This window comes from Ctenopharyngodon idella, chromosome 21 (genome assembly GCF_019924925.1).
Source record: "Ctenopharyngodon idella isolate HZGC_01 chromosome 21, HZGC01, whole genome shotgun sequence".
Taxonomy (NCBI): domain Eukaryota; kingdom Metazoa; phylum Chordata; class Actinopteri; order Cypriniformes; family Xenocyprididae; genus Ctenopharyngodon; species Ctenopharyngodon idella.
In genome coordinates this window covers 11,389,804-11,414,975 of record NC_067240.1, presented here as the reverse complement: position 1 = coordinate 11,414,975, position 25,172 = coordinate 11,389,804, and the positions used below count along the sequence as shown (strand labels likewise).

The following is a 25,172-nucleotide window of genomic DNA, read 5'->3' as shown; positions in this document are numbered from 1 at the left end:
TATACTGCTCTTTCTGTTTGTTTTCTTATATACACTCATGTTCTTGCCAGGCTACACATTTTGCTGCCTGAGAAGACTCTTCAAATCAGTTCAATTCTCACACCGTAGAAATACACTAATCATCCACAGAGACTGTAAAACTAGGATGAAACTGTCTCACCAAATTCCACATTCAGCACTTGGAGCATGAAATTCTTGAATTATTTGATCCCTGAATTGGAGATCCTGTCTGACTTCAGGGCCATCTACTTTTGACTTTTAACTTTAGAGTTATTACAGATGAGCACCATAACATGCTCTATTCTGGGCACCCAGCAAATCACACATAAGTAGAGTTGTAGACATATAGGCAAAGGCCAACTGAGTAATCGCTGGATTAAGTAGCCGGCAAACACATCAGACACAGGGCTGATGAATGTGGAGAGAACGGCTGTGGAGAATCACAGACTACAGCCGATCAATGGTGAGGTTATTTATGATACCAGGGAGGGGAACTGGGGGCCGCATCCATTTTCCAGAGTCCATTTCTCTCTTTCGCCAGTGGTTCCTCATATCTGTGATTTTAGACCCTGCTGTAGGTTCTTGGCCTAGCTTCTCAGGACACATCTGAGATGTCTTCCGGAAAAGAATGTGTTTCTTGTGGTGTTTACTTGGGAAACGGGTGCTTCTGTTTATACAAATGCAAAGTGACATTAGCATTGGACACACTCATTAGAAATAATCATACAAAGTAGCACAGCCAAACGTTTTAACGGAGCAAGTGTTCTGTAAATATCTTCTTGTACTTCCCTTGCTGTGCAGTCCGTTGCCTATTACACGCCTTAAAAATGCATATCTGAAGGGCACGCATAAAGAGAAATCATCACTCCATCGCATCTGTGCCATCAGCGACAGAAGCCTCTTTAGAAACAGCCAATCCAATTACAGAGGCAAAATCTTTCTACAAGCATGAAATGGTTTGAGGAGGCGTGCCAGGATGATGGTAGCTAAAAATATGGGTTATCTGTGATGACAATGACAGACAATAGTCAGTCCCAAAACCTAGCAAGTTGCTTTGTGGTCTACTGCCCAATCTGGCAATATCCTTACCAAAAATGTAAGCTTTAAAAATGTCATTATAATGACTGATTTTAGTACTCAGAGAGAAATATTTGGGGGAAAATTATATGTAATTATTTAAAATCCAATTTTTACAACAGGTGTACCTGCAAAGACTTATGACTTCAAAGACATTTTAGAGGCATTAAAATGCAATGCAATACAAGGTCCTATTGATATATTTATAAAAAAAACTGTGCTGAAAATTCTTCGCACAATAACTTGCATTGCAAGCTTTTTATTCCATTTATTCCAAGAAATGTAATGCAAGTACATATACTGTAAAAAAAAAAAAAAAAAAATGCTGAAACAAACCTAACCCTTTTTTTTTTTACACTAATAAATGCAGCAGTTCAGCAGAGCAGTGTGAGGAGTGTTTGACACAGCTCATGTCTGGTTCTGGGTGCAGCAGCTGGCTCTCAGCACTTAGCTGCCATTATCTCAGAGCTAGCTAATGTCATTAACATAGAAAATGGCCTCTTAATCACTCCGTTGATTCCTTCTGTGCATGTCATCATTTAAATAATAATCTTCACACCCCGGCTAAGTCATCACTCAATCGCCAGAGACAACATCTACACAACCTGACAAACAGTTTTGTTTATAGGTAAGACAAAAGAAAAACAAGATGCTAGAGCCACAAAAGTGAATTTTTACCCAGACAAAGTGAAATATGTTCAAAGAATCTTGGAATTGTTCACTAAAAATTAAAATTATCCTCATTTATTCAGTAATAACATTACATCTGATGATTATTCATGTTAATTTGATGCTATAAATAAACTAGTTGGAAGAGATGATCGGTTTACAAGACGCTTGAACTGAGGCGCTACAGCGATCTGTCACAACACATTGAAGAGACAAAAAAAAAAAAAAAAAAAAAAAAAAACAGTATTTATTGTTTAAATTTCCTTAATTACAAAATTTAAAATTTGAGACTGTTTCATATCAAAAGTAACCTGCTCTGTCTTGTCTGTCCTCTTTGCTCCGCAATGTATTTTTCACTCAGTGAGAACATGATGTGTGGCGCGAGAGCGGCACGTAGCAACAGTAACTAAAGAGGACGGGTCTTTGCAAACGGTCAATCGTGAAGCCAAAGAGGCTAGAGGAAAGATCATCCTTACTGTCTGTCATCATAGAGATTCTCATATCCTAAAAACTCTTCTGGCCATATCCTAAAATACTCATTTCAGAATGAATCCAGGCACATGTGTATGGGCAGCTCAACATTGTAGCACTTTCCTTAGTTCCTGGACGTTCTTTTAGGCATTGAGTCATTCTGGCTCATTCAGTGGACACCATTTTAAGAGTGCACGCATTATCTATTTACATTTAATTCACAAGACAATGACTATTTACACAAAATAATAATAATTAGTAGTAGTAGTAGTAGTAGTATAATGATCTGCTTATTTAAATTTAAAAAATATCCTTACTATTTCAAAAGACAGGGTCCCGATATCCTGTTTAAGACACACTTCCTGTTTACATCCATTGGAATTTGGTTTGAGAGTTTTTGTTTTTTGTTTTGTTTTTTGGCAGCAGGCTCCACTGGATTTAACAACAGAAGATAACAACAGCTAAGGAAAAGACTTCACAATAGGCTGGGCGGCCCTGAGACTCCTTTTAGCGGTGCAGGTTTATCTTCTCTCTCTGACAACAAACAATCTCTTCTAAAAAGCTACCAAAATAAAACCTATCATCTTTCCTCCACTCCTTTTTTCATTACAGCACAGTGTAATTTAATTAACTCCCGGTAAATCTTTGACATTCTTCAGTAATGACAAGCCAATCTGACGAGTCTGGAGCACAGCTACATGCTTCAACTGAAAGTGCTCGACGATGGAAAGAAAACAAGTAGGAGAGAGAAGGCTTTGTCTGGGGGATATGGTAGAGAGGAGCATGAACTAGCAAGATCAAAAAGGCGCTCGCTATCACTGATCTCACTTGAGGAAGGCAGGAGGTGGGGGAGAGTAGGGATCACAGTCTCGCTTTGGCTTCTGCTGCTCACCGGATGTGCTTGTGCTTTCATCAGAAGGCAGCAGATCCAGCCAGGGGCTGGTGAGGAGGATCAGAGCTGCAGCCACACATACAGACCCAGACAGAGAGCCTGGAGCCCAAGAGGGAAGTGTTTTGCTCTTCTAACACCGTAGCTCATTTAGGACAAGCAGCCAGACTAAAAGAGAATGTTTTAATGTGAAAGGCTGTTATGGTAGGGATGGAAATACTAACGATTCAAAGCCCTTTGGAGACGTAATGTTAAACTGAAGTGCAAATCCTTTAGTTGTAATCCTACAACAGAGATGATAGACCACAGCAGACATGTTACATCGAATCAAAGTGACATACTTAAAATAGGCACCCCATCCTGCGAAAAAGGAAAACATGTAACATGGTAGCAAAACACATGAACTCAAACCGTGAGATGAGACAAACAAGCTGGGTTTAATAAAGTGAATCCATGTTGATCTTAGGATGACACTGGAGGCACAAGTCTACGTCCAAGGGATTGTGCTTTGAGATGGGGCGTGGAAATTTATCTGCGATATGCAGTCACACAGTCACTAGATGGACAGAGCCACCAACACCCTGGCGTAAGGGTGCTTCGATTGATCGGCACTGATTGTTATCGGCTGATAATAGCTTTATATAGTTTGACCAGTGGTCTCTATAAAGGCAGATCAGAAGGGCCGTCCAGAAGAGCCGATCAGATGATGCAAAACTCGCAATACAATTTTTCTATGCGCAGCTAAAATTGCTTCACTACATTCACCGGTCTGGTAGTTCTACCAGGTGTCTGAAAATGACAAATTTTCAACTTTGTGGAGAGCGGAAAAATTGCCATGGCAGCAACCCAGCTGTCCAAATCAGCTAGATCAATGATTGTCATAAAGCTTTCTGTCCTTCTATAGACAGCCTTTGCAACTTGATCTTTGATGCTTCAAAAGATCGGAAAACTAATCCATATGGATAGAGTGGTTTAGTCCAAATTTTCTGAAGAGACTCAATCGCTTTTTATGATAAACATTAATTTAGGTTTTAGGCATCCGAACTTGAGGCACAAGAACAAACCACCTCCAAAAGGTTACGCAGCACGTTTGAGCTTCCGGAAGAGGTTTGTTCTCGTGCGTCATTCATGTTCGGTTGAGCTTCTGTGTATGTTCGCTGATCAAGGTTTATATGTGAGTAAAAGCATAAATTAAATCTGTTCATCATAAAAAGCGATTGAGTCTCTTCAGAAAATTTGGACTAAACCACTTGATGCAAAGTCAGTCAATGGAAGGACAGAACAGTATATTGGATCTGTGCATTCGGTCTTAAAGAGACAGCAGCCTAATATTCCTACTGCCATCATTAATGTTACATGATGTTAAATGTTTAAAAATAAATAAATAAATAAATAAATCACTCGCTGCTCTTTAGTAGGATTAATCAATGTTTTATTTATACAGTGAAGACTAGGCAGTGTTGTTTTACGATTGTTCCGTTTTGTTTTTCTTTTATTATTATTATTATTATTATTATTATTATTTCACAGGAATGCTACATTTGTTAAGCTCTAAGCTGTTCCTAATCACCTCTAAGAAAGGGAATGGCATATGTTGAACATGTTGCTTACCAATAAATAAAGAGTTGTTAATTCATGAAATTTTCTCATCTCTTAATTTTTTTTTATACTTTGTTGGCCTACTATTTATTTTGGTGATCGGTATCAGTGATCAGTATCGGCCAATACTGCTTCCAGTGATAATCAGTGATCTGCCTCAAAAATCCTGATCGGAGCACACTTATCCTGGCGTGCCTTTAAAAAAGAAAGAGGAAGGGCATGGGGGAGAGGAAAAAAAAATGATGTCAGTCTAGATTTAGCCTAGTTTCCAACATGCCCATTAATTTCAAAGCAGATGTTAAAAAAAAAAAAAGAAAAAGAAAGAGAGGAGGAAAAAAAGCTTCGCCTAAGCCAGAGTAAGCCAGAGCTGTGCACCAAACAAGAAAACGTGAGCTTTAGATGAAGAGAGAAAAAATGTGATCAGTGCTGAATGGGATTTTAGTTCTGCTGATACGGTTTAAGGCTAAATCATTTTATGATGACCATGAGCAAGGCTACATTGTTACTGGTCAGTGGAGATTGCATGTTACCATAACCAGCTTGATTACAGGGAATGGAGGATCATGGGAGGAACCTCACAAGCCAGAAAGGAAAAGAAAGAAGAGTAAGATGATGAGAAAGGAAAACAGGACAATATTGGCACACATTTTAACCAGCCCAGACATGCCAAGTGAGCTCCCCTATTTTACCCTCAAGAGTGAGATCATGCCAGAGACAGCTAGAACTATGACATACAAGATAAAGAAGGAAATCTTTTCCCATCTACACATCCTATAATTTGTAATAGCAGGCAGGTTTCCAGCATCTGCCAAGTGTTTCCACTTTAAGCAGTGTTTTGTCATTGCTAAATGCAGCTCCCTTCATGCCAGAGGCACAATTAGTGCATTTCAGGCCATCCCTCAGGGATATTTGGAAGTTTAAGTCAGGGAATGATCCTAATGAGACAAAATGCTGAACAAAACAGCAAACAAGGTTTTCAAGTTTTACCTAATTTGAAGGCAACAGTGGCCATTCTCCAGGCATTTTCTTTCACAATGGAATACTTAAAGGATTCATCCAAAAATTTAAAATCTGTGATCATTTAACCACATGTTGATCCAAAACCATCTGACTTTCTTTCTTCTGTGAAAGACAAAGGAGGATGATTGGCAGAATGTTCAGACCATTTTTTTAATGCAATGATAGTAAATGGAGACTGACACTATCAAGCTCTAAAAATGTCACAAAATTATCATAAAAGTGCATTATTGTCTTTTGAAACCAGACAATAGTGTGAGAAACAGACCAAAATGTGGGCAGTTTTTTTATTTGCTGAAAATCTTCCTCTGTACCGTAACTTAATCTCATTCTCACTTCAAATCTTGCATGTCACGATCGGTTACGATACGCACAACTAATGTTCAAGAACAGGGAAGATTCATAGCAAACAACTAGGGCTGTGTATTGCCAAGAATCTGGTGATTCGATACGTATCACGATACAGGTGTTACAATACGATATATTGTGATATATTGCGATACTGTAAGAAAGGCGATATATTGTGATATTTCTTTTTTTAGAAAGAGGATCTAATTTTCAAAAAAAAAAAAAAAAAAAAAAAACACCACCATATGCATGAAACCTGACAAAAACATACTTTATTTTATTTAATCAAGACAGTATCATTTGTATTTATATCACTAATCACTTTTTTGTGCAATCTAAGTAAAGGGAAAATAGTAAAGTGACTGCAGGATTATTTAGGTGTAAAAAAAAATTTGGTGTTTTTAATTTCTAAAGTATTTAACAACAGTATTTCAGAATAACAGAATGTCAAAGTATTTGTCCATTCCATGACTGCATGACTTTTTTTTCATATTTAATACTGTAAAGCTGCTTGCTTTAAAGCAACCTATTATATAAAGTGCTATTTAAATAAACGTGCCTTCACTGAAGTGCTGAGCAGAGCTGGTGCAAACATATCCACATCGCTATGATCAGATGCTTTCTTTCTGCTGCCACCGCTGTCACTTTTGATGTGTGTTTATTTTGTTATTGAGAGGAAAGCATGCAGTACATAGTACATATTACATATTCTATCGAAACGCATCTCAGCAGCGCGGATGGTGTCGGGATGTTACGTGAGCTCTCACCATTCAATGCGTTCCCGAGTTTTGATTTTAACATGTCCTATTCTGCAAACAACATGATTCTTGTCGATTTGCTTAGTAGTTTCTTTATAGTTGAAGCCAAAATGAGTCCACACTTCAGCTCTGTACACCGCGGCGGAAGCCGGAATAATACTGTCTTGTGAGCTGGGTTTGCTAATGCTAGTGATGCACGAACGGACCTTGCTCTTCTCCGCGTCAGTTCATGTTCTGAGATAACACTGCCATCTAGCAGTTGGATTTAAACCAAACACAAAGCCACGAATCTTGGATGTAAATAAATAAAAAAAGAAATAAATATCGATACACTATTTTTGAGAATCAATACAGTATCGCCAAACATAATATCGCGATATTCACATGTATCGATATTTTCTTACACCCCTACAAACAACATCTTAAATTTTGGTCTGTTTCACACACAAAGCTATTGTATGGTTTCATCAAGCCTTAGAATAAAGCGCATAAATAATATGGACCCCTTTCATGATGGCTTTTTGAAGCTTGACAGCATGCTTCCCCATTCACACTCATTGTATGGAAAACTAAAGTGCATTCCACTAAATTTCACTTCAGGAATAAAGAAAGTTATACATAACATGAAGGTGATAAAATGACATAATTTTCATTTTCCACTGAAATACCTAGGACTGGAACAACGTGCTCGTAATCAATTATGTCGATTACATAAATAACGGCGGCTCCGACTCCTGGGCATGCTGAACTAATTCCACCAGTCTTGGTCGTGTGGCGATAAATAAAGATTCTATTATACTCAAACTCATCTGGTGTGACAAAAGAATTGACTGTGCCAGTGATTCGCAAAGTAGGATTACAGTGTGTCCCTGTTCTTTCCTCTCAAATCCATCACCAGGTCTTAGGGGCCAGGGAGCGTGTCATTTATTTGGACCACAACTAGAAACGTATTTGAACATGTATTATCTTGTACTCATAACATGCTAGTGTGCAATTTACTTAAACATTTGATCAATGTGAACAAAGAGCATGTGGAAAAATTATGTGGATAATACTCCGTTTATTATCTTGTCACTACTGCAGAGTAATTCAAAATCGTGATCTTTAAATATGCACATAAATAAGTGCTTGTCAGTGAGATGTTGATATCTTATTCCTATTTCAACCTACACTTTGGAATGTGAACAGAGAGGACATTAAGAATCCCAACAATCCACAGACCTCTTCCTGTTATTCCAGCCTGAACTTGTGCAGATTCTTCCAACAAAATAAACACAAACCACCGCCAATAAAATCACTGCATAGTGCAGCATTATCCAGAGTCTTGGATGATCTAATCTCCTATACCTCTATATCCATTTTTTTGGGTTGCTGCCATTACTCACCCTTTAGGTGTGACAATAAACTATGAAAGATTCACACCCTGAGGTAATCCTATTGCTGGGAAACCCCATCCATTTACGACCGAACAATATAGCTGACGGCAAATATAGTGTTGTTTGCCTTTAAATTATAAAACAAAAAAATAGGTTTCTCTCCCTGCCATCTAGCAAGTGAAAGGAGCTGGAATCACTCATCATATAATTGACCTGTTTTATTGCAGTGTATGTGGGAATGCCCCGGGAGAGCCTATAAATACACTGGGCTGAGCTGGAAAACTCACCTCCACTGGTTTGCAGTCTTTCCTTTGAGGCAAAATATAAACGCAAGCTGTCTGATATTTATCTGCATTTTGCATGAATCACAAAGCATCTGAAGATTTACCATGTGTCACCACAGTAATAAGACACTTCTCAGTAAGCCTTAACCAAAAAACAAATGTTGTGATATTTTACAGACTGTCCCTGTCTGATGACATCATCCCAGCATAAATGGCACAAAACAAATCTTATCTACAAACATGAAGGGATATATTAGGGGTGCAGCAGTACATGTATTTGTCCCAAACCCAACAGTAAGGACATTAGGGATGAGCGATATCTTATCGTTTGCAATATACTGGTAAAAATTATCCCCACGTTAAGAATTAGTCTTCCTGCGATAATAACGATAAAGCCTAGTTGATGACATATTTCTGTGTGTGATCCATTTGCAGCTCACATGCAGAGCGAAAACAACTATGGCGGAAGGCGGACATTAAGCAGTGGAGGACTTTATCGCTAAAGCTACCTCTACAATCTGGAACTAGTACACATATATTTTCACTCGCCAAACACTCTGAATGAATGCTTGAGAGTTTCGCTCTCCGTCAAGCGATTCATAAAGCACGCTATTTCAGTTCATCTCCATGAATGCACAGTGTATTTGATGCACAGTAAACACTTGTGTGAGGCGTCCAACTCGCTGTCTCTTTTCTGAAAGTGCTCAGTGTTTTTTACACACTTAAAGACTTTTATTTATTTTTTTTACAGAATGACCAACGTCTTAAGCACCATTACCAGTCCTAAGTTCAGTTAAACTGACAAATATGCATTCATACGTTTTCATTCATACATGGTTACAAGATTTAGTTCTCATTACTCATTACAAAAATGAAAATTCTGTCATTAATTACTCACCCTCATGTCGTTCCACATCCGTAAGACCTTTGTTCATCTTCAGAACACAAATTAAGATATTTTTCATAAAATCCGATGGCTCAGTGAGGCCTGCATTGCCAGCAAGGCAATTAACACTTTCAATGTCCAGAAAGCTACTAAAGATGTATTTAAAACATTTCATGTGACTACGGTGGTCCAACCTTAATGTTATGAAGCGACAAGAATACTTTTTGTGCACCAAAAAAACAAATAACGACTTTATTCAACAATATCTAGTGATGGGCGATTTCAACACACTGCTTTATGAAGCTTCAAAGCTTTACTAATCATTTGTTTCGAATCACTGGTTCGGAGCGTGTTTCAAACTGCCAAACACCCAACGTTCTTGCTTTTCTTCCTATTTATTAAATCCAGGCAATTGGTTGATGAAACATTGATTAAAATTAAGATACAATTTATATAAAATGAAATTCACTTTAAAGAAAGGCTTACTACAAAGCAAAACTTAATGAAGTGGTCAAAATCATGTCGGACCCACTGCATGTCGACATATTGCACATCTTATTAGCCTAAATAATCGCTATAGAATTGAAATCAAAGCACAAGCTTGTGAATCGAAATCGTATTTAATCGTGAAACTCGTGTCAATACGCAGACCTAGAAAATAGCTGGACCTTCTACTCAAAACAACATGAACAGTGTTTTCATACCTTCCTTCATTCTAGGCTGCAGAAAAAGTTGAAGACAAACAGTCCATTGACTTCTATTAAAACTGGAACCTTGCTGACTCGCAGTAATATTAGCACTAAAAACCAGTCAAATGGATCACTATCGGAACTACTCCACAGGCCCCTGCCAAACCCTTTACCCAACAACCAATCCACACCTAGTGCTGCTTACTCAAATCTCAGCACTATATACACTTGAAATGGGTCCGTATGGGACTCAACCCAAATCCGCCTTTTAAGCACAGCATGGCAAGGTGACAAGAGCATAGACACCCCTTCTGAAGTGTCCTGACATTTACTAGACATGAATAATACAGTGAGTGACTTTCAGCAAAGCTGTATACCATTTCAAAGGCTATCCAAGTGACTTTTTGCTGGTCTGCATTTCAAAGAGACAGGAACGGCAGCAGGCTGTATTATATGGCCATTAATATAGAGAGATAATTATATGGACTCGGGGGGGGGGGGTTAGGTAACAGCTGTGAGCAGAATGCACAGCAATCTATCCATCTGTCCATCAATCAATCAATCATAGAAACAATCAATCAATCAATCCGTAGAGGTGCCGGATGTGGACATACATTTAGAAGCACTTCCACGCTAATAAAAGAACAGGTTTCCTTTCGTTAGAGAAAACTAAAGTCAAAAACCTGCCTTGTGTGTGGGCTTGAATTATAAATACATTCTATGTGATCATTTTTAATTATAATTATGCAGTGGAATTAGTTTTTAAATAACCAGACAATATGTATTGCAAAGCAAAGACTAAAGAACCATTTGTGTAATGACGCTGCCTAAAAATTACCATAGATATCATAATAAGAGTGCAGATTATTTTCGTTGCGACTGGCTTGACTCAGCATTGTTTTTAATGTGCTGTGTTAAGTTAAAATAGTTATTTTAAAAGAGCCTGTCTGAAGATGGAACAGTCTTTCCCATTCATTTGTGTTCAGTCTTGCACTTTTTTTCTAGTGTGAATGTGTCCTTTATCTGTGTCTGCTGTCAGTGATGCCTCACTAGTTCTAGCTAGAGTAGTGATCACTGTGACACGATCGGTGTCACTTCAGAGTACTCGTCCACATTACAGGTTCACTCCTGCCCTCTCCCGCAAGGTTCTATAGAGACAGAGCGCATTTAGGCCACGCCCACACCGGGGGGGAATCCAACCATCTCCATTAACTTTGTATTGTGTGAGGCTGCTTCCTTGTCATTTCTGACTTATAACAAAAAACAGAACAATGCCTTAAAGCTGCTGTGTAACAAAGTGTACAGCAAACAAGCTAAAAAACCTAGAACCAAGTTTTTATAAGCTACCGAACCGTAAAAGCCAGCCTTTAAGGAGACAAAAGTGGATACAGGCAATAAGACGTGAAGCATCAGCAGGAAGAATGGGTAAATGGGTTTTGGGATCCTGACACTCAGTATGCCTCAGTAAGCCTACATGTGCAGTAAACATTTTGTCACTGTTAAGTCAAATATCCAAATGTCAGTTTTATATATTATATTTCCTGTCGCTGATTACGTTACCCTCCGGTGGGCGTAATTCTCATAGTAATATGATATGTCGTGCTCTGTCGTAATCGCCTGTATCCACTTTTTAGTCCTTAAACGCTCGTTTTTTGGGTCGACAGCTTATAAAAACTTCTGGGTTTTTGGTTCAAGTCAGAAATGACAAGGAGGCAGCCTCACGCAATACAAAGTCAATGGAAACGGTTAGATTGTTTCCCCCCCCCCCGGTGGGCGTGGTTTTCAGATTATGACGCGTGTCGCTCTGTCTCTATTCGCACCCACCTGCTCCCGCTTAAAATTCACTCGCTAAATTTAGATAATTTCCAGAATCTCACATTTAAACTTCCCCTAAACAAATAGAGAGTGATTGGGGATAACAAATATGTTGGCTATACAAGAATTTTATTTGTTATATGTCTAATGATACTGTGTCAACACCGTAAAAAATGTCACCACTGCATAAAGTTTTGTTCACGTTCAAGCGTGGATACGATGTTGTCAAAGGATCTCGGGGGCGGCCGAGCTATTGTCAGACTGCCCACCGACCGCTACCGCCTTTCATTCGGAAATTTAATTTAACCTCTAGTCCACATTTCTGGTAGTAATTTGCATTATATGTAGCTAGTGTTATGTTGTAATGTTTAATATTTGAAACAATCCAATAAATTCATTAAACATCTTACATTTGGGAATTTAAGACAGGTTGGAGGTTATCCTAACTTATAACTAAAAGTTATTTACGATGATTTTTAAGAAAATTCTTTTTGGGAATATGAATACTTCTTGAATTTTTATCTTAAGAACAATCTTAAGAAAAAAGATAAGAACATTCTTAAGAAAAGTTTATGGGAATACAAAATATTCTTATCTTTTTTCTTAAGTTAGAAAATAAGAAGAAATTGGCAGATAAGAATTTTATTCTTAAGAATGTTTTGTGAATCCGGCCCCTGATTGGCCATTGCACTCACGCAACAGATTTGTCTGTGATTGGCTACAAAGCTCAATGCTGCAAAAATGTGTAAATAGAAACCTTTGACACTCATTATAGAGCACTAACACAAACACTCACAGGAGCGTTTTAAAGCAGCCGGCTATCAGCGGGTACTGCAGAATGGTAGGTGTCATTAAATTATCAAATAATTCCCTGATACTGCTATATAACAAATTAACCATCAAAAAATACTGCAATCAGGAGAAGAATGGGAAGCCTTCTATCATTAAACATTATCTCCCACCCATATCTGTGCTTCCCATATGCAGAGGGTGAAGATAATTGATGTGGTGAGTTTTTGTTGGATTTTTGGCATCCAAGCATGCTTCATTTACCATCCAATAACAGATAGTTAAGCTCTTATTGTACTGGTTAATTAAGTACATTTCTCTAAATTAATTTTTATTCGTGTGACAAGCCGAAAAATGAGAGGGGGGGGTAAACAATGAATCTCACTGTAACTATTCATCATCATCACTCTGCCAGTGAATATTATACTAATGAGGCAGGGAGGGAACATGCTGGGATCTGAGAGAGACGATGGCTGACGTGCAACATAATGGGGAAAGGAAACGGGAAATTCTGTGTATTCCGATGCTGACATTCCAGGTTGCATTCCAAAAGTGTATTGTTCAATTAACACTTTAGAAGCATGTGTTCCAGAGGCTGCGTTGTGGTTTTCTCATTAGAGGTGTGTGAGGTTTAGTGCCTGCTGAGTGAAGCTCAGTGAATAAAATAGGAAGTGTGGGAACACAGCCCAGACCTGGAAAAAGAAAAATCTATTCTGTATCCTGTACTGACTGTATTGACTGGTAGGCAGAGAGGGTGAGGGAAAGAATCTAATCTAGTGACAGCTATCACAAGATGAAGAAGGAGAGTGAATGCACTGGCTAGTGCTTTGTCACACTTAATATTCATTTCAGCTCATCACAGTGCTACGCTGATAGCAGGCCAGAGCAGTCTATGTACTCACAGGAAATATGCATATAGCATGAGAGGCAGCTGATTACTAAAATATCTCAGCAACCATACAGTTGAAAGGCATAGTCATTTAAGGCAGGAGACATTTGGTACTTTAAAACTTGGCTGTTTTAATCTTTAATAAGTGAAAATCTGCAGTGTGGGGTTTATGTAGGTCACAAATGAGATCTCATCATTTTTACCATTCATATTAGGGCTGGACGTTGACACAAATTTCACAATTCGATTCAATTTTGATTCACAAGATTGCAACTTGATTCTGTTCTGATCTCTATTCAATTCAATTTGATATTGATTGATATATATCAGGTACATTACATGTTAATTTTTCTCAAGGAAAAAACTATTCTATTCTAAACTATTCCGGGACCCAGTCAGCTGGTACATTACAATAATATTAAAAGGTTAAAAATTAACAGATTTGTATACAATTGCATATAATGCAGTTCTACAATAATAATAATAATAATGTTCTAAAAAAATAAGAGTAAAAATGTGAATATTTAATATCACTTCTAGAGATCATTTTTCTAGCTAACTATCAATTTCGTCATTGAATGGCTTTCCTGAGGTAACTATAATGTTAAGTGGCATTGTTTACAAGTTGTTTTAATGATGTCTTTCTGCAGTTGAAACATTGGGCCCTATTTTAAACATCTAATCGCATGGTGCAGGTGCACTTAGGGCATGTCCGAATCCACTTTTGCTAGTTTAACAACAGAAAAAATGGTCGGTCCAAAAGGGTTGTACCTAGTCTCTTAATGAGTCATGGGTGTGTTTCGGCCGTAACATCGGGCGTGCGGTTTCTTTACAACATACCTTCAGATGCTCATTAAGGTGTATTTCATGCTGTAACTACTAGTAAAGAGGAAGAGATTATCAGTTCCTGTGCCTCTTGAACTGAGGCACTACAGCGATCTGTCACGCCACATTAAAGAGCACAAAAACCACATTTATTATTTGAATTTTGTTGTAAAAATCGTCAATTTAAAAAATGTTTGATATTAAATGTAACATGCTCTGTCTTGTCTGCCGGCATGTTGTCAGTGTCCTCTTTGGTCGTGAAAAAAATGGTGTGGCGTGAGTGTCAATAGAGTGAGTATGAATGCATGAGAGTTGGCAGCCCTGCATGAGACTTTTTTCTAGTTATGTTAAACTTTCCCCACACTCTACCAGTTTGGCTTTCTTTGCACTCTGAATGGTATGCAATACAAATGCGTCAGTCGTTGTCTTGGTAACGCAAGAATTTACAGACAATATGAGATATTGATGAGTCAGACATTCCTTTTCATTTTATTATTAATTTGTGTTTGCGTCGCTCAAATAGCGCGCTTAGCCAGCTACAGAGAAATTGGTAGCCAGGCAACAGACAAGTGACCAATTCTGAGTTGCGACGTCACTACACGCATTCTACCAGCACGGTTCAGTAATCGTGCCATTCTGAACCAGGCTCAAGTGCAAATATAACTAGAATCGTTCCTTACCGTTCTTAGAACTGTTCAGCCCAACGGTGGAAAAGCAGCAAATATGTGCTTTCCTCCCTCTCTGAGCTCACGTATATGGCTAGTGACAGCACTTTACAAACAGTTTGAGAGTTATCAGCTCCAGTTATCAGTCCGTCACACTGCACTGAGAAGATAAATCTAGGCAATTAAAATTTAAATTGCTGTGTGCATGGCCATGACACTAACAATTTTTTCCACCATCTCTCTCTTTCAAATGGTTTGGTTTCTAATGCTGCGAAAGCCAGGTATCTATATGTGTACAGCATGGGAGGAAGTGGGTTAATGTGGTCACACAAAGAGTTCCATCAGCCCCACTAGTGCCCCTGTGTCACATGTCTACGTGCCTGAACACTAATAAATAAAGCAGGCAACTTGACCTTAGTTGCAGGGTTAAATTAGCTTTTTTTCCATCCAGTTTTCAGACACATTGAAGAATAAAAAAAAGCTGTCTTGAAGTTTAGTGTCTGTTAGAAAGTCTTGACAGAAAAATGACAGACTATATTAATAAGCTATTAAAACATCCCAAATCCTCCCAGCAGGAGAGCGATGACTCAACTGCACCCACTCTGAGGCTTGAGTCAGCTTTAAACACATGCTAGCAAAGTGCTTTCACAATCAACAGCGAGTCTTAAACACACCAGGAAATAAATGCAAAAGTAACAGCAGAGAGGTTAACCACCAGAGTCCTTAATTATTCAACCAACAATTAGACGAACATTTTAAACACAGCCGGAACATTCTGTTATCAATAGCTCACCCGAGGACTCTAAGACCAGAGCCAGTTGCTCCACAATCAATAGTCCATTGATCAACTCTAGAATTTGTATTTTGAGTTGTTTCAGGCCTAAATTTGCTTTTTGTGGCTCACCTCACTTTTTACCTTATACCAGTCATTAAACACACATTACACTTGCTTCTCATCCAATATTGATGTTTTGGAGAATCCTAAAGCTCACCAGTAGGGTAAAAAGAGTGCAAAGAGACAAACCAGCTAAGGGAGGTTGAGCAAGTCAAGTTTGCTAAAAAAAAAAAAATGCTTCACTGGGCCATTGCAATATTTATCGTACTTATTTTTTGATATTTTACAGAGGCAAATGTAACAAGTGGTTTCGCTATAGCTTTACAAGTGCAATATAATGTGATATATTTTGTAAACATAAAAGAACGTGTGACCTGCACAATAAAAGGATGCATTTATTTAAATTTTGACAGCCTGCTGACTGAGAAGTATGTGCATAAGAAAACTAGGGCTACCACAAACTTCATCACAAACCACACTACTCAAACTATTTTAAACCAAAGTCAAAACCATACACACCCGCTGCATTTGCATCTATAAAATAACAACTTTGTTTAAATGAGACAAGTGTGAAAATTTGCCATGACAACAAAGTTGAAAAACAAGGTCAGCAAGCAATTGTATCACACTAGTCCCATACAAATAAATAGTCTTGTGGCTATACTTGTGAAACAATGTGTATTACGATTAACAGTTCATATGACAGCTAAGAGTGACTGAACCTGGTGGGGGAAGTGAAAAACGGTTATATAGGTTTTAACATAATAGCTTCTCCATGTGGCAGCTGAGTTTGACTGAAGACTTCTATTCAAAACTGATTTCTGACGTAAATCCAAATCTTAACCACTTTTACATTAATAGCACAACTGGTCTCAAATCAGTAACACAAGGAAATTATCTGCACCACACTTACATAATGAAATCATGTTAACTCTAAGGATATGACCAATGAGACTGCTCACCTAAGCACTTCACCAGCAAACATGGGTACAACCTGCCAAACTCTATTCATCAAACCACTGCTGAATAAGCCATTTTATTGTAAAAATGAATGTGAATTCCATACAAGCCAGAGAAAATAGTCATTAATAGAGATGAAATGGCTTCCTACATAGCTGTAATGGATTCTAAGTAATGCTTACAGATTGGGAGCATGGTTCTCTTGCATCTTGAAGCTGGGCACACACTACAAGATATTCAGGGCGATTTTGGACCGATTTCTCCCCTTTTAACAATCCTAGGTAAAGTCCCGATTATCTTATTCTGTGGTGTGTTAAGAGTGAATGAATCTGCTTGGAAAAACGTCAGAGCCCCCCCCAATCTCGAATCGTAAATATTTAACATGTTGAATATTTACGATTAGAAATCCTGTTGTGTGGGGGGAACCCCCGAGTACAAACGTGCGCACACTCTGGAGATTATCACGTGAAACGAAACAATACCCAATCAGAAAGCGAGGTGACGGAAGACTCACCTCCAGCTCACGCTGCAACATGAAAAGTCCATGTTCATACCATCTCCACGACTTCATCTAAGCATTTTTCTTTTTTTTCCCTGCAAATTTTCTGTAAAAAGTAGTTCATACACTATAAGCGCCATTTCTTCTTGCTGGTCATCTACCATGTTTGTTTACTTTGAATTCACGTTTGATGGAAGAGATTTTGCGAGATTTCCTGTGTTCACAGAAGGGACTCTGGTTGTTTGTGAATGGAATCTGTGTGGTGTGCTTTCCTGGTCTAATCGTGGCACTCCACACACTAGAGGAACAAAACGGTTAAATCTATGATTACTTATAGTCAGTCATGTTTGTAGTCTCATATTTTGAAAATCTTATAAGATTTTAAAAATCTTTTAGTGTGGCCCCAGCTTTAGTATTCCAACAAACAATGAGCTTTTACAGCACTGGGAGACCATATGATCCTCTTTTGCAGCATCAGCTGTTATTAATCTGCTAATGCTAGGTACACACTACAAGATAATCTGGCTAATTTTGGGCCGATTTCTCCCCTTCCGACAATCCTAGGTATGTCCCGATTATCTTGATGGTTCTACAGATTATCTTATCAGATTTTCCTGTGGTGTGAGTTGTGTTAAGAGTTAACATGCTGAATATTTACGATCAGAAATCCTGAAGTGTGGGGGGAACCCCGAGGACAAACGCGCGCACGATATGGAGATTATGACGTGAAACGAAACAATATCCAATCAGAAAACTCGTGCTGTTGCCCCAAATCGTCAAGCTGATCCTCTATCTCTGCTGTCCAAATTTGGACAGCAGAGATAGAGGATCAGCTTGACGATTTGGGGCAACAGCACAAGTATTTATACACAGTGTCTTGTAAAACATACCAAAATCATTCCAAACACTATCCGCGCAATTTCTTCCTGCATATCGTCCGTCACGTTTATTCTGAAGTCTTGAGAGATTTTGCAAGATTTCTCGTGTTCACAGTCGGAACTCTGGTTGAAAATCTGTTTGTGTGTGGTGTGCTGTGTTTGTCACATCATGACACACCACACACTATAGGAGCAAAATGGTTAAATCTAGGATTTTTTGTCCTCATGTGTGTGGTCTCTCACACTTTGAAAATCTTATAAGTTTTCAAAAATCTTTTAGTGTGTACCCAGCATAACATTTTTTATATGACACCATGTACAATGCAACTGATTGTTAAGAGAAGCATATGAGATGTTTGGAATACATTTGTATCCCTTAAAAGTCAGTAAATTATATCAAATATCCCAACTTGGAATGAGAACACAAATATATTAACAGGTAACAGGTGTCTTTAAAAAGGAAGGTGAATTTAGTTTTGCGAAATATGTATAACATAATGGCACTGATAACATTACAAATGGTTAGACATGTTAAATGTTTGGTTTTAAAAACAGCATTCTGTGTAGAACTCAGATGCTTCTGATCCATTTTGGGAAAACAAAAAAAAAGTAACTTCCCTTGTAAGAAATACAATAAACCTTTTAACATCCTGTATTTCATGCAGAATTTAGACACAAGAATTCTTGGCAATCATCCCAATCAGTGAACTTCCTTCCCTCCCAGTGGACTCGAGGCTACCATTGGGCTCAGCTGTTAGTTCTTTGCAACCACTGCCCTGGACTTAGGTCCTGCTGTCCACTGCTCTCCGCCCTGCCTTCCCCCACCAATTTCCTTTTCTCCATATCTCTGAGTATTTTTAGCCTTAAATTAGGAGCGCTGGACCATTAACAGGACCTGGTGCAAGGCTTTCCGTATCCATTAGACGTCTGAGCCAGCAGTAGAGAGGGGAAAGCACTAACAGCCAGTTCCGCAAAAGTCAGGAATTGCGGGGGATCCATAATTCATTGTGCTTAATAGAATATATAAGCTCATAAAAAAGTTGGAGATCCAGGCAAGCATGGAGGACTTTGGGAAGTGATTCATCTCATAATGAGAGTGAAACAGGAGAAGAGCCACCTTTCCTCTTGTTATTTGCCCTTCTTTCTCTATTCCACGGCCTCAGTGCATTTATAAGTCTGTGAAGCGCAGTTAGGCTTTCTTAATGTGCTTTAAAGCTCAGTCATTACATAGCCCAGTGCGAGCCAGGGCTATGTAAAGCACTTTGAATTACCATTGTGTGTAAAATAAGCTATATAAATAAACTTGCCTTGCCTTGCCTAACAACGTGCTGGGTGGGGCCAATAGCCTCGGACCTCAAGCTGCCAACCAGAGTCCTGCAAGGGTCCTGTTTGATAAACCCTAACCCGCGCCGCACCCGCAGTAATTAACAGAACACCCGACCCGATATCCAACAAAAACATTTTAGTCCATATCCGACCCGTTTGACATGAAAAAACGCAACCCGAACCGCACCCACATTAAATCTCCTACATGAGGTAGACAAAAATCGTTTTCTCATGTAGCCTAACACAAGCAATAAAACCAACACAGAAATCAGGAGTTATGAGTTATACGAGTTAACCGGAGTGCATATATGTGGATGCATTAGTCCGGTATCAACAAATAGGGAAGTGAAAGATGAAACATGAAACCAAATAAATACATGATCATAATCATATATGATTTGTCTAATCAAATATGAGTTGTCTATTCTTCAAGCAGTGTCTGCTATTTTCCATAATTATATGTATATTTATTATTTTAATGGTTAGCATAAGCTGAAAGTGAGTTCTGAGCTGAAAATTGGTAACTGGTTGTGGTTAAAACTGGTTGAGGTTAGCTGGTAGCCTGATATAATAACATGGGAAATGAGCAGCAGTGTTGACCATCTCCTGACTCAGATAAACTCCACCTTTGTTCATGGCCACTCTTCAAGCCCCAGTTGGCCCACATTGGACTAAGGTATTCGGCAGGCAAAAACCCCTGGCCGTTGTCCCCGAGGAGGCCTGATCAAGTCCCAAAAGTAACAGTGGAAACACGACTGGCTCTGGAACGCACTAGCACGCTCGCTTTTGGCCCTAAAGTGGAAATGTGCCTATTGTGAGTGAGGAATAAGGGGTCTGGCTTGTTAGGCAAGATTTAAGAATAGGATTTAAGAATCAGATTTTTGTAGGGGAAGGACCATTTCACAAAATAAAAACAGACTTTATGTAAGCTGTTTAGAAGATGCAATCATGCAACCTGAAATGTCTAGGACTGTATTCTACAAGGCATTCCAGCCTAAACAGACCAGTGAAATCACAACACTGTGAGCTCTCTGCTGTCTGAGCAGAAGTATTTGCAATTCATCATCTGATTTCTATGAGAAAAGTATTAAGTTTCACAAACAGACGTAGAGAGTTCGATCTGAAAAAGGAGTCAATTTCACAATTTCTTATTCTTTGGAAGATCTGAAGCGGAAGCAGTGCTTTGTGCTGAATCATCATCAACTCATAAATTATGTATTATATATTTTTTAAAATGCCTTTTGCTCAACAGCCCATCTGCCAAACTGACAGTTCCTGATCAATCCCTCACCATAATTACTGTTTGATCAGCCTCATAACATTCCACCCCTGCAGCAGTAACCAATCACAATCATTGGTCTAGAGGCCATCAGTCATTACGAGATAACCAACCAAAACGGTCGCAGCGTGGTAAGTTGAAAGAAAGTGAAATTACTTATTTTCCTCATAGGGATTAATCTATAAGGTGTATAGTCTCAAAATCTGTCAAAACCTGTCAAAAACCTGTCCTTTCACATGATTCATGCCAACATTCACTAATCCATATAAGTCCATAGTTAGAAATACAGGGCTCCAAGTAAACAGTGCCACCAAGTTCTACAGATGATGGCACCAGCAACCAACTTGGTAGCAGCGAACATGTAACATTAATAATTTTATTGGGTAAATTTTAAATATTTTAGCTGTTTGAGTTAGGACTCTCTTAATTAAAAAAAAAAACATTCTTCCATAGTATCATATCTATAGTATCTATTTTTGTAGATGATAACCACTGGTAAAACCACACATAGCACCTCATTACCATGGTCAAAATTACATGGATTCTACGGCATTTATGAAAAACAGTAAACTTAAGGCATTTAGAATAAATACAAATGCACAAAAACTGCTATAGCTTAATAATAAAAATACTGTAATTATATTCTATTACTTCCAGCTGCACAGTTAATCGTTTTAAGATCGCGATCTGATTTCTAAATGACAATGATTAGGCTGTGTCTATTAAACCTTGGATAAAATCATAGCGAACATTCAAATTTGCGCTTGCACTGCAACTCATCCAGAAAGGACAGTTGTCATGTATAGGTATGAAACAGCTTCACCAACAGTCTTTTCAACCACACAGTATTGTTATTTCTGTGTTAAAAATATTCATATCACAGAAGTACTGGGATAAAATAGTTCGGATATAAACACTAATGTCTACGGAAGCAATCAAAATATGTATATTTTGATAAAATAAGCAATCAAAATAAAATAAGCAATTAAAATTATGTATGTATGTACACAGAGCTCCTGAAAAACCACAAATCCCTTGTGTGTTTGCGGATTCTGATAATAAAGAAAATCACCTTTTGAAAGTAACTTGACGCTTCAAATAACGATTGTGTCGATTACATCCTTATACCACCAGGTGGTAACAAGTGACGGTTAAAAAATATATGTCACTGAATCATTCATTCAAGAAATTCTTTTAAAAACGTTGATTCATCCAGTAATGAAACAAGTATTTATGAGTGATTCATGCATTTATAATTCATTAAATTATTCATTCTAACTTCTTTTTTTTTTTAAATGATTCAGATTAATTAAACGTTTTAAACAAACTTCAGCAATGTCAGCAGGTGTCAGAACCTCTAGAAAATTACATGTTATTTTGTTAAAGTTGTCTGTTCAGAATCGTGGGAGAATTGTGATCTCTGTTTGAAAAAAAAAAAAAAAAATCGTGATTCCCAAATTATCCACAATCGTGCAACTCTACCATTACTCCGTTAATACATGTCTACATTAATAATAAAACATTTTTTATGAATATCCTATATTTCTGTCACAATACCATGGTTAAAGTTACTGCAGTAAATGCTACAGTGTTACTACAGTAAATCCATGGTTAATGATGGTGATTTGTGGATTAAAAAGCATTCTAACTGGGTCGTTGTAGAACAATGCATAAATGCAAAATATTAAAATGGAAAAGAGACAGATCCTGTATGTATCAATATCTATTGATATTGAGTGTGACAACATCTTACATTATGTACACTAAAACAATACAATGATTGATAAAGAAAAACAGAGAGAGAGAATAGACACATATGCATAAAGACATAAATATACCACTTTTTTCCCTAACATTCAACCTTGTAAATCTGCAATCTTGCTATCTGCAATGATTTTGTGTTTTCTAAACAACAGAGATGTGCATTGAAGCATGTAGGCAGTCGGGGCCTAATGGTTAGACAGTCAGACTGGTAACCCAAAGGTTGCAGGTTGCGAAGGTTGCAGGTTCGATTCTTAATACCGGCAGGAAATGACTGAGGTGCTCTTGAGCAAGGCACCTAACCCACAGTCGCTCCCTGGGCGGCTTGGCAAAAATGGCTGCCCACTGCTCCGGGTGTGTGTCCACTAACTTGGATGGGTTAAATGGTGAGGACAAATTCCAAATATGGGTTACCATTAGGGTTGGGAATCGTAAGAAATTTCCCGGTTCTGGTTCTGCCTAACGATTTCGGATCTGTTCCATTAAAATAATTAAACAACTAATAAAAAATAGTAGTAAGGGAAAAATGCACAATACTCAACTCAAACAGTCCTTTTTGTGTTTATTATTCTTGTAAAATGAATTTAACAGACTGCTAATCTCATATTCGCTAACACTTTACAATAAGGTTCATTAGTTAACATCAGTTAACTAGGCCTACATTAACATGAACTAATAATGAACTGCATTTCTACAGCATATTAATCTTTGTTAATGTTAATTTTCAACATTTACTAATACATTATTAAAATCAAGAGTTGTATTAGTTAACATTAGTTAATGCACTGTGAAGTAACATGAAGAAACTATGAACGGCTGTATTTATTAACTAACATTAACAAAGATTAACAAATACATTGAGAAATGTATTGCTCATGGTTAGTTCATAAATGTACCTTATTGTAAAGTGTTACCACAAATTAGATAAGATGCTTGAACACGCATGTAAGATCCAGAGAGGTGAAACAATATTTTTGTAAGTTGGATTCATAAAGACTTGTTTCTGATAGAATGATTCAGTGAAAGAAACATTTTTAACAGTAATGTGTTGCCACCTAGTGGCGTAACAATGCAATCGATACAGTCGTTATTTGAAGTCCAGTTACTTTCAGAAGGTAATCGGTAACATCAGCGTTTCTATCTGAATAATAAACTTTGTATACTTCTGTTATAATTGGAATATTTGTCACACAGAAATGATACTGAGCGTTTGAAAAGATTGTTTGTGAAGCTGTTTATATCTATATGACAACTCTCAACGGCAACGACAACGGCAGCGCGAACGCATATTTGAATGTCGCGATTTTATTTTTGTCAAAGGTTTAACATACATGGGTGAATCGTTGTCATTTAGGAATTAGATCGTGTGGGTGATGAAATCGAGAACGCGATCTTTTAAAGATTAATCGTGCAGCTTTGGGCACCCCCCCCCCACCCCTCTCTCTCTCTCTCTCTCTCTCTCTCTCTCTCTCTCTGACATATATGAGTAGCATGAGGGTTTTTCAGTGTATTCATTGCTATAATATTCATGAGGTGAGATGTCTCTATTAAAGGATACGCTCCCCGTACTTCGCCCACCCATCACACCAGAACCGTTTTCAGAACCAAAACTTAGAAATCCTGCACTGTTCCAGTTCTTTTCAAAAAACACTACTGGTTCCGGATGAGAACCGGTTCTCGGTTCCCAACCCTAGTTACCATACTTGGCCTTCACATGTCACTTTCACTTTAATTCATACAAATCATTTGAAAGGGTTAAATAGCATACAAGAAAGTTACTTCACCTTGTACTTTAATAATAAGACTTGTAAATCTCCAAGGACTTATGTACATGTAAAATGGTTTTAAATTAGATGAGGATGGTGAGGGAGAGTAAGAGAGAGTTCGCCTACTATGGCTTCACTGGATGTACGGAGGCTGTTTTAATGCATGTTTTCATGTGTGCCTCCAGCACTAATCTAATAAGACTCTTTGCTGCTTAACATGATTTTTAATGACTGGAAAACAAAACACAATGAACAAGACAAAGCATTGATGCTTCCTGAGGGAGACATAGACTAACAGATGGGTGTAATACTCACCAAATGAAAACCTCAATCCCTTGTGCAAGCGCAAACAGACCGTGTGTGTGTGTGTGTGTGTGTGTGTGTGTGTGTGTGTGTGGTCAAAACACTAACTAATCAGTGTTTTTTCAAATGTGTAAGATGAGTGATAAATGATTTAGTTTATTTGAATACTAATAATTTTAAAGAAATGATCAGAGCTTATAACCATAATCTAATCTGACTGATATGTTTGATCAAATCAAACCTTCAAACATGTTTTTCTGTTCATCAGAGTTCAATAAACATAGGACAAAAGATCTAACTTCCCTACCTGTATGAAGCACAAGCTACATATTGACAAGGGAAAATTTAATCATACTCTCACTTCTGGGTTTTTCCCCAACGCCTCAATGATAAATCTTAGGCTGAACCTGAGGGACGTTTGTCTGGCAGGAAATAGGATGGGTGTATATGCAAATATCAGTGCTCAATATCGGGGACAGAGGCAAGATTGTCTCTGCCGCCATGATGATTTTGGCTCAT

General features: G+C 38.0%; 1 protein-coding gene across 7 annotated transcripts in view; it reads right to left on the bottom strand.

The window, feature by feature from the left end:
- Positions 1–25,172, bottom strand: part of vav2 (vav 2 guanine nucleotide exchange factor) — a 183,066-nt gene that overhangs the window by 136,506 nt on the left and 21,388 nt on the right. The window lies entirely within an intron of this gene.